Source organism: Teleopsis dalmanni, chromosome 2 (assembly GCF_002237135.1).
Source record: "Teleopsis dalmanni isolate 2A chromosome 2, ASM223713v2, whole genome shotgun sequence".
In the NCBI taxonomy this organism is placed as follows: Eukaryota; Metazoa; Arthropoda; class Insecta; order Diptera; family Diopsidae; genus Teleopsis; species Teleopsis dalmanni.
Genome location: NC_051847.1, coordinates 30,335,450 through 30,346,275, shown reverse-complemented (window position 1 = coordinate 30,346,275; position 10,826 = coordinate 30,335,450).

Here is a 10,826-nt window from a genome sequence, read left to right as displayed (position 1 = left end):
AAAAACAACAACAATGACAACAACAGCAGCAGCAGCAGTAATTTAATTTTCCATTTTCCACACGAACACATATCCGGCGTTACGTTACCAAGTGCCTCACATATGGGCGTAGCCAATCAACACCTCAGCCAATTCTAGTTGCATAGATGCCACATGTCTACAATTTTTTATACCCCAAAGGCTGTTTTATTGTTAACGTAATTATGCTGTTGTAAATGATCATTAGTATATTATAGCTTGTTGTTAATTTCTTAAGCAAATATGAAGCACAATATTCTTTTCATTAGTTTTCTTTTCACCTCAAGTTATTTCCGAAAATTCCTACCAGATTAGGGTTTGGGCGTAAGGTTGTTGATAGTCCATGCAACACCTTCGGCCGCAAGGGATTTTTCGCTTACATAACTTTGTTAACGTTAGATTGTTGTTATAATGGTAAATATTATCTTTATATGTTTTCCCTTCACGCATATATATTTCGTTAGAATTGTTAGAATTCTACGTCTAACCATTGACATTAAATGCGATTTTATTAACTTTTCTGGCTTCATACAGTGATTGCATCGCTGAGGTGAAGTTCATTAAAATCATTTAGCAGCGCTAAGCTTCGTTAGGATTTAAGTTATCAGTCAAGCAATAGGTCTAGTGTTTTATATTTTGAATGATTTTGAGGATTTTTTCTATGTATGTATATATGAAGTACTAATTATAGTGAGTTCTGTAATGGTTATGTTGGAAAAAGGCGCTACTATTAATGAATGCATATAATATTTAGCGCCACTTAATAGGATATTGAAAGAAGTAAAGATGGAGAGGTATTTAAGTTCATAATTGCAGAATCCGATTAAAGTCTAAGGAAAATTATTTATTGTATAAACATTACTTTAGTTAGACCAATAGTTTTCTATGGTTATCTTTTTTGATAAAATATTTTAGAGAACGGTAGTCATACCAAATTCATGACATAGTGGGAAGGATGATTGATCTTAGGTATATATTAGAAGGGCCATTAAAACTATACCGTTAAAGATAATTTACAAAAATTTGATCATTTTACCAGACAAACATATTGCTTTGCTACCGCTTTTGAGGATAAACATTGGAGGATCAAAAAAACTAACAGACTTATTAATATGGTGTAGTGTGGTGTACGTGCTCGTATAGTGTGGGTGACTTCAGCAAAGAGTGTTTCCACAATTGGAGAGTCAAATGAGAGTACGTAATAAACTATTAAATTCTTGAAATGTCACTATCCGATTTTCTTTGAAGAAATACTTGACTTTTTAAAAGATTTGTGCCTTCGAGGGATTGGTAGAGCTGGGCACAGTCGAATCAATGAAACTTAAAAATATTAAATAAAATTTGTTAATCAAACCAGATCTGATAAAAGAAGTGAAGCAGGTAATCAAACGGACCCCCTGATATAAGTGAATCCTACAACTATTTTTGTTAGATACTGCCAAGTTAATAAGAATAAATAATAATTATTGGTAAGGTATTCACAACAGCAAGTTCTCAGATAATTATCGTTTGAGTAAAAATTAACTATGTATATCGAAACTCAGGTGCTCGCAATTGAGACTAAATATTTATTATATATAATAACAAAAAAACATGATATTATTGCAATACCAAATTCACGCTGGAAATATTCCATTTGAAAGACAAATAATATCACATCATGCCAAACCCTACTTTGCTCCTTTCTAGTTCTTTATTACTGTAGTTCTTTAATAAGTAAACAAAATTCTCCAATTGAGCAAACCAAATAGTTTATCGGATTATTTGTTTGGTCTTATATATGATCCATATGTGACCTATATATATAGATGAAAGTTATGTAATAACATTCGCAATATACTTACGAGGATCTTATACTTATAGGGATTTTGTTATATCTCTTTGACCGTATTTTCTCAATCCTTTACAAAACTGACATTTATTAAATTTATATTTTGTTATTGAATTTCTGACATTTTTTGATTATGTTTTCATTTCGAGCGGATTTTCACACCTATTCGAGCTCTTATTTGTATCTTATTTGCCTTATGCAGTATTGCCATGCATTTCCAACTGCATTGAAACCCAAGCATACTTGACATTGACGCTGTCACTTACCAGCAATAAATACCGCAATGTATTGAACTGTGAATATGTAAACTGGTGTGTAAGTATCTGCCACTTCTCTGAATGCTATCTGGAAATGCGACCATGTAGAAGTGTAGTACATGTGTGGCTGTTACAATTACATGCCACAACTATCGACAACACTTTTACGATTGTTCATGTGAAAAAAATGACTAAATTGACAATTGAACGGAAATCATTAATAAAAATGCATTGCTGGGTTTTTATGTATTTTTTTTTTTTCAATTTTCAACACTCAAGTGTAGTGTAGTTCAAGATTTTTCAGAAAAAGTAGAGTTAAAAATTATAGGAAAATAACTGCAACCAACAATAATTGTGTTTGTATGCGTTGAACCGAACGGGTTGTGCGGCGGGCATTTCCATATTTACGCAGAAAGGTAATCTGAGCTGCAACATGTAAACCATCTCGTAGTTTTCTACTCATAAGAAACAGTGCTGGTCTATGTGAAAATATTTAATATTGATTATTATCTGAACGATGATAATGATCGATGCTGTAAAAGTTGTTAATAAGTAGCGTAAATAGTGTTAAGTTGTTGTTAAAAAGACAGGGTGGTACGGATTTTATGTTGGTAATATGGGTTTTTGACAATCTTTTTAAGTCCATAAGAATTTCATTACATTTTTTTTGAGTAGGAAGAAGATAGATTTAAATCCAACGAGACTAGAATTATGTCATTTTCGACAGGAAAATCTGGATTCAATCGAAATTTACTCTTATCTGTTATATTTTGTTACCCAATCGAAAATAGACCCAATAGACATTTATATTTTTCATAAATACACATATCGAATCAAATCACACTGTATCTGTCAAATCATATACCATGTTAATTTCAGGGTAACCTTGCTATTTTGCAAAATATCTAGAGTGTTATAAATTAATTTCGAGTGTTATACATTTTGCACAGATTTACCAACGAAAATTGCACTAAAAGCGAAGCATCTCGATTGAAGAAATTATACCAGAATTACCAATCCAAAACACCATAATGTTACAACTGCAAACAAAACTCTATCCACAAGGACTAAATAGTAGACTCTAAAATAATTATCTTATGGATACTGATCTATTCATGAATATACGTTCAGCTTCCAGGTTAATCCTACCCCAGTTTGGCTCTTTTAGTATTTTAGCTCTTTTTGTAACATCTTGAGAAGAGACACTCTCTTGCATTATTATTCAGATCAATCTAATTCTAGATTAATATATTTAAAAAATACATGTCACAATATGTCTAGCTCTAGGTCGCTAGAACCTAGGTTGGATAAAAATAAAAGGAAAACTTTTTAGGATTCAGCAAACCTGCAGTGCGTATGCTTACTGGAATACTAACGGGGCACTGTGCTATTGCGCCTATGCTCTAACGGTGGTGAATTCTAACAACCACCGGATTATGCAGAAGTTGTCAAGATGAAGAGAAGGTAGAATCTATCAACCACTTCCTGTGTCTTTGTCCAGGACTTCAGATAAGGTGACTTCAATGTCTTGGGGATTGCTTTTTCACTGGCTTGGAAGAGATAACATAAGATTTAACAAGTATAACAAATGTTAGCAACTCTCTTCTCCTGGTAAAATTTTTTGAGGGCATCACAATAGACAATATAGGTATGCCTCCGAGTGGAAGTACTGATAACTGTCAGCACGCGCCTTTCAAACCTAACCTAACCATGTCCAGCTCAAAATTTGGCCAATTACCTTTGGCTTCAATATACTCAATCTTTTCCTATTTTATAAGATAGGTGAAGTCAAGAGCTCCATTAACTTAATTAAAATTGATTGATCTTATTCACAAACATCCATTTAAAGTTAATGATGCAAATAATTTTGTTAACAAATAATTAAATCTGTATTATAAGTAATATGAATATGGCTTACGTGTCTGTGAAATGTCTGTCACTGAGACTGTTCCTTCCGCAGCTAGGTGTATGGCTTTGTTGTGTGCACACTGTGACATTATTACGTAATCTTCTTCTGTACATAATGCACCCGAAATCACCACCTAAAATAGAATATTGAAAATTATTAATGTATGTAAAATATATCTGCGAAAAATTTAAAAATATTGACTATAGTTAACTATATAGAAAGTACAGAGCGGAGCAGATTTAAGGCGATTCCGTCACAGTCCATACAACTAAAAAATTGAAAAGAATTTCTTCGTTTATGTAACTTAAGTCGGGTACCTTAATTAAGCTTAAAATAAGATAAACATCAAGCTTGGCAATGTATAAGTTGTAATTGTAAATACATATTGTCGATCGCTTTTATTTATCATTAAAAAGGACAATAGAGGTACCTTTCAGTACTATAAGTCTGTAGTCAACAACTACTACTACTATTACTAACTTCTCTATTAGGTATATAGAAAACAGTGTATGATATCGTTAGAGAAAATTGCTGACGGGTGTTAAATCTTATGGCTTAAAATAGTTCTGTTAGAATTGGAAACCAACTCCGAGTAGTAGGCACTCTACTTAATATATGAATTGAGAAAGTTTAAGTTTACGGTGAATATACGGTTTATGACTAGTATCGACGAGTGAGACAACAGATGAGTATCTATTGCAGTCTTTGGATTAATTTCTCACTTAATATTTCTTAAGCTACATATTCATATATGCACTGTTAAAGTTTATATAACACTTTTATATCGGAAATATATTATTTATCACATATTTGTATATATCTTACGGCCCTATGCTCCTCCTAGGAGTTAAAGGTTTAAATATATATTTGTATATATCGAATTTATTCTATATGTTTTAAGTTATATATAATATATGCCTTAAGTTAGGAGTAAATTTATTTTACCATTGTCTGGTACTGACCACCTTGGGCTCTAACTTTTTATGTCTTTATACAAATATTTTGATATATGCATTGAATATATTACCTAATCGATAATGTTATTACTAAAATTTTAATTTGGGAATATATAATTCTACTTTTTTAAGCGCGTGTATTTAGTATACTTATTAAGTGAACTAAAGAGTTTATTATAGAGCATCAGTTTGATGTGCAAATGATTTCGCTCACCTTATATAGTTAAATTGTATTAGCATAAGCTATATTTAGAGATAGCGTGATACTAAAAAGTAATGATACTTATTCATACGAGCTCTTCTCAAAAGTTATATTATGTTTTTACACTCATATTAGTGCGTTGATAGTATCGACGATTCTTCTTGATCGATTTTTGATCTTGACAAAGATCGATTCTTTCTTGTACTTTTTCCTGTTTTTGTCGAAGATATCTATATTTACTAGTATTGCTGGGAGTGCATTGAAGCTATCGATACTAATCTTTAGTTAAATGCTTTAAGAACCCTATTAAATTGAGCCGTTTTTTCTGATCTTTGAGCAAGTTATTGCCATTATGGGGAATACATTGGCTTGTATAAAGTACTTGTTTTTTTTTATCAAGCATTTTGCTTTCGATACAAAGCATGAAGAGTATGTAAGTATTAAGTACAAATGTACTTAAAATCGTAAGAAGAGTATCGAATACTTATTACTCTCAAAACACCCTTACCTATCCTCTGCCAATCAAGTTTTAATCTGAACATTTGATATATTATCTCAACGCTGTCTGAAGCTAAGTGAAGTGCAATTACTCAAAACTTTCATTAATTTTTTGTAAAAGTTTTTTTTTCAAGATTTGAACAATAAAAGTTTTTTTTTCTTGTATTTGACTTCATTCAATAAAATTTTTAACTCTGTTCTTTTTCTTTTTTTTTTGTTGTTTTTTTTTTGTTAAAGTTTTCAATTTCTTGTTGATAAAAGTTTTTAAGCAACTTAGTGTGTAGTGAACAAATACTGGCTGAGCTCCTAATGAGCAAATGTTACATTTCCCAGGCGTAACATTTCTTCAGTATTTCAGTACTTCAGCATTTGGAATATTTTTTCATATTTGTGACACACGAAACCAATTTACCATGACAAATTGTAAATCAAACAAAACTCACAGCGATTTTCATACCAAAACTGATACGGCAAACTTTTTCAGTTTGAGTTCTTACCGAGAAGCACATACTTACAATTCAAATGAAAATATCTTGTTAGTGGACTTATATGTGTACATATGTACTCATATAAATATTTAATGCATTTTGATTATATATATCATTTGTAGATACATTTTTCTAATAAATATAAAGTTTTGGTTATGCATTCTTTACTTTAAGTAAATTTTCATTGCTAGAATTGAATTTAGTTTCCTTATCACTTGAATGCGTGAAAATTTCGAAGTGTAACAATCTTAAGAATTAAATTAAACCAACAAAATAGTAACACACATGTATATAAAGAACATAGTTATACGAGTACATATTTAGATACATATGCGTATAAGATTGTGTATACATATAGTAAGGTGTTTGCTAGTAGGCACGCATGTACGCACCTGAATATCTTTCGGTTTTCAGTTTTATGTGAAACCTATCAATGATATGGAAAGCGGCTTACCGTGCCCTCATATATATTTTATATTTATTGCTGGTATGTGGCACACATTATCTTCATTCATAATTTCATCAAATACATAGCCCATGTGGTGGCTATGATTTCTTTGAGCTTTATAATTTATTAGAAGTTTGACGATAATTACTAAATAATGCGTTCTCGGACGATATAAATTGTTGAAACGAGGTTAACAGAAAAAGCGATAGTGTAAGCGTTACAATGAGGTTTCGATATATGTTGATAATAAGTACTCGCATTGCTTCGCCAGCTGAAAATTTATTATATAGCTTTAAAAATAGTAGTTAAATTTCTATGAACATTGCTCTGCATATAATATATTTTTATTGCTTTATGTTTTTAACAGAGACTCAATATGAAAAACTGCGAAAATATAAGAGTAAACTGATATAATGAATGTTAGTAAAGTATAATACATATATTATCACCGCATTATAATGGGAGATCATATATCTTTATAAGGATTTGTTGTAATCAATAAGTATTAAGCAACTTTTAATAAATAGGTATATTGTTTTAATAATGTTACGAATGCCGGCCATCAATCAATAAAGTGGACTTTTGATCAATAACAACAACGGTTTTTTTTTTGACAAAACCGAATTTTTCAATTCAAAATCTTGGTTTTTCGAATCAATATAGTCATTTCTGCGTTGTAAAAGCAGAAGTCATAAGATTGGTCAAATAATAATAATAATGTTTTTAGCTCGATTCATGATGTCCAATAAACCATAAACTTCTATAAAAAAATCAGCTCTCGAGAACTTATTAATAGAATCCCGTGATTACTGGAAGGTTCACTGTATTATTATTTGTTTGTTAGTGTATAGAAACTCACGCAAAGAGATTAACAAGAGAATATGGTAATAATATTTTCTCTGAACATCGCGAGTCGTGTCTTCCAGAAGAAGCGGGTTTTTGATGACGAATTTCTTCGACAGTTTGTCCCACTGGTGAGCGGTAGGGATGTATTATCGGTTAAACAAACTTAAATTCATGTTTTTCAGAGGAAGCATGTTTTGGAGGAAGTATTCCTACGGCAGATTATCCCATTGTTTATCGGTAAGAATAGAAAATTTTTTAAATTACCAAAATTTTGCAGGATGAATATAATTTTTATCACTTTATGTTTCTTAAGAAACATACTAAAATGAACTAGGATATTTGCTGATCTGTCATTAACCAACCAAGGGAATCCATTATCTGATTAATTAACTTGTTTTTTATAATTTAGTGTATATATTGAATATTTAATAGTATTTAATGGAAATTCTACTTTGATAACTACATTGAAGAAGTATAGTTCACTTTTGTGCTTTTACTATCTGTGTTTGAGCAACGCGTGTACACAATCTCTATAAGGTTTGTCTAATCAAGATCTACTACAGTAACTAACTAAGAAAAATGACTTCCTTCTTTGAAATTAGTATAAATGATTAAAAAAAATTATAGAAATTTATGCGTAGTTAAATTTAATTTAAAATAAATAATTAATCATCATCGATTTTGGATTGAAGCATTTTATGAAAATTTTTTCATATATTTCAATTAACTCTTTATCGGCTTTTTTATGTTTCATTAATAAATTGAAGTTTTAATCCCCAAATATTTCACTGTTCTACTAATGTTTACAAAGCGAAACAATTAATTATTTGTTTCGGTGGGGTTTCACCTATTCTCCAGTACAATGCGGTTCAAGAAATATAAAATTTATCATTTTACACAATATTTTTTTGGGGTTCGATCAAATTGTAAAATTGTCAAATGAAATAAAAAAATTAAAAAAAAATTATTGAATTTTTTAGAGACTCAGACGAATGAACTAAAAATTTTGACTTATTGGAGACGTGTCGAAATATCGAAAAATAATACATACAAAAACGAGAACTGATAAAATCATTGAGAAATCACATGAATTGCATGAATTACACGCATACCTTATGTGAACAATTCGGAGTGGGAGTCCGGAGCGATTCATTATATTTCGGAGCATCTGAACCATGTACAAAGTCGAATATTGTAGACTCCTGAATTGATTAATTTGCGGTCTTGTGAGTTAGCGGGTGTGCCGCTCTTATCTTAGTTAGTTTTTGTTTTTTAGTAATAGCAATTAATATTATCACTTTTAAATAAATACGGAAAATGAGGTGTTTTGTTAATTTAAAAAACTAATGAGTTACTAATTAGTGTGCTCCCATATCGAAACACGTTCCAATACAGTCAAGCATTTCATCCATATAAACGTGTTTGGGTTTTTAGGTGTGTGATTGAAATGCTGCTGAATTTTGCAGTGAGATAAAAAATGAAGATTCAAGTACACAAAGTATTCAGTCTTTTGAAATATCTTATAAATATGATGAAAGATGAAAATATTATGGTTATTATACAAATTTTAATGAGCAATTTCAGAAATAATCTATAGTAAACATAAATTTTACACTGTACAGAGTATAGGCTCTAAACTGAAAACATTAGATCCCAATTTTTTGTTTTTTAACAACCAATATATTCCACATCGAGATTTTATGGGATAGCTTTTCAATCACTCAAACATTTTTGTTAAGGTCCGCCTGTTTAACACTCATATATATATTAATTCTATATTTAGAATTAGAAAGTTCCAGGAGAACTTTCAAAACATTGTCTGTCAGTACAAGTTCGTAATCTATTTGCGTTTTGTATATAACATGAAGTTTATAACAGGCAAGACTTATGGTTTAGTAATAATGAAATATAAGATCGAGGTGATGACTGTGTAGGATTTTTTATTATTGAAATAATTTTTGAGTCACCAATAACCTTTAAGACTAAGATTAAATCAATTTTTTAATTTTTTAATTCTATATAGGACGCCTTGTCAAAACATTTTCTGTCAGTATAGGATTACAATCAATTTGTGTTATGTTTATATAACATAGAGTTTATAACAAGTACTACCTATGATTTAGAAATATCATTCCAAACCAACCATTTTAATGATATATTAACATTTTCATAATGCCAATAAAATATGTATCATTCAAAGTAAACTTGGTTGATATGCCGAAATCTTCTATATATAATATGAGTTCCAATCAATGCTTTTTATGTACCAAGTCTTAATACATATTTTATTAAAGGAAATTATTATCCAGTTGCTTTTGGGGTTTTGAATCTTAACTTTGATTTTCTTGAATCTGGCTTTTCATCATCTTCGCTGTTCATCACTCCAAGGACAATGTCATGACTATATTGATAAGCAGTTATCTGTACGAGATAAGTTGCATTGGTTAAAAATATGTATTTGTATTTTTTGATAATAATATTCATTAATAAGATAGATTCTTCACTGATAAACTAAGTGAAGCTATGCATGGATTTATCACAGATTGGTCAATATCTCCATTAAAATTTATAGAATTAGAATTAACTTTCTTAAAACCATCAATTTAATAGTTTTTGATTAAACATTTAGGCTGCCGAATGGTAAATGGGTATTAATTGTTCTGCAGAAACCAAGAGAAATATTATGAGCTTCAAAAAAAATGAAAACGAAAAAAATTCGGTAAGAGAAATCGGACATTATCTAAAAGGCTTCTGCAGGATATCCTAATAAACGACTTAAATCACTAATTTGACCTATTTTAAGATCATGCAAGTTGCTGTAGTGAGTTAGAAGCGGAGTTAAATAAATCGGTATTAAAAAAATTATTTTCATTTCTCTGATTCACATAACGTCCTCTTTGGTTTGGAACACTACGTATATATAGTATATGAGCATATATAATGTAAGTTTATTGGCTTGTTTATTATGGTTCTGTCTCTACTATTGTTATTTGAGATTAGAAACTTAATGATTCATTGTTTTGACAAAAAGTAATTTAGAATCAAAATATATTAAATTTATTTTTTAATAAAACGCAAATAAAAAATGAAAAGAAGTAAATAAAATTACTAATATTTATTCGATATCAATTTTGTAAACAAAATGATCTAACATAATAAAGATTTAATAGCTGAACAATCTATCTAGATCATTAGTTTTATATTGTCTATCGATATTTATACTACCATTTTTATAGAAGTCTGTAAAAAGTTTCATTGCTTATAATTTCACTAAAAGTTCAATGACTTATTCATTAGTTCCATTATTTTCTAAGGTCGATAATTATAATTCTTTCTCTGTCTATATTATCTTCGAAATGGCAGATTAAATTTC